This window comes from Aplysia californica, unplaced genomic scaffold, assembly GCF_000002075.1.
Source record: "Aplysia californica isolate F4 #8 unplaced genomic scaffold, AplCal3.0 scaffold00422, whole genome shotgun sequence".
NCBI classification, from domain to species: domain Eukaryota; kingdom Metazoa; phylum Mollusca; class Gastropoda; order Aplysiida; family Aplysiidae; genus Aplysia; species Aplysia californica.
The window spans coordinates 579,523-580,651 of NW_004797692.1; the positions used below are offsets into that span (position 1 = coordinate 579,523).

Here is a 1,129-nt window from a genome sequence, read left to right on the forward strand (position 1 = left end):
CCCCCCTTGGGAATGGCTTAAAGACACTTCCGTCTGCAGCACCGCCCTGGGTTATTTTTTTATTTTTTTAATTTTTTTTTGTTTGTTTTGTTTTAACGAGAATATCACCGCACTTGAAACAGTGAGGTCATATATTAAGCATCGAAGAATAGAGGTGTTATAAGAGAGTAACAAAACAAAAAAGGAAGAGAGGTAGTTTTAGTTTTAGTATACTTTGTAGGCTAGGCAATTGAGGCAGCGTGGTGAAACCAGGCGCTCGTCAAAATAATGAAAATGAAGAATGAATTTTCCCGCAGGTTTTGGGAATTTTTATATTATCGAATTTTTTAGCTCAACATCTTCCATATCCATTAAAGAATACATTTCTGAGTGGAGGGTACTGGAAAACGTCAATTTAAGGTAAACAACGTGTAAATTTCCTCTTTCCACGGACTCTCAAGCTAAGGAAATAACTAAACTTTGGCAGGCATTTTCTCGCAAATTATACCTTAGAGACAAGGCGACCCCCATTTATTTCAATCGGAAAAATCTCGATTTGTATTCAAGATAGAAACATACAAGGTTATTTTGTCGAAACCATAACAATAGAAATAGCTTTAGTGTGATATAAATACCCTCCACAGGCCAAAAATTGACGAACGCCTGACTTCACCAAGCTTCCTCACAAAGCAGTTATTTTAGTGATCTCATGTATACAACCAAAGACCGGGGGGGGGGGGATATAAGACCCAAAAAGATAAATAAAAAAAATAATTACTAGACCTAGATATTTCTGAAAAAATATGTTTTTTTGGTCGCTGGCCTGCAGAGGTGCCTTGCAAAATAAAAAATGAGATAGGTCTAGATTTCTTTTCTTTTTCTTTAAACTCGGACAGACGAAAGTGAACAAGGCTACAGGATTTCATCATCGCCGGTAACAGGCTACCAGAGCACTGGCCAGAGATAAGCCGTCATGTCACAGAGGGTCAACAGGTCCGGTTTTCTGGGACACACGGGGCCCAGGGACACACGACAGAGACGGGAAAAGCCCAGGTCAACCAACGACTGACTCGGACATGGACGTGACGCATTTTCTTTCGGTCTCTCTTATCTCTTGTTTCTCTCTTTCTCTCTCTCTCTCTCTCTCTCT

At 39.9% G+C, this 1,129-nt stretch overlaps 1 protein-coding gene across 1 annotated transcript in view; it reads right to left on the minus strand.

Moving 5' to 3' along the window:
* Positions 1–1,129, minus strand: part of LOC101861224 (multidrug resistance-associated protein 4) — a gene marked incomplete at its 3' end in the record, with an annotated part of 82,055 nt that overhangs the window by 48,655 nt on the left and 32,271 nt on the right.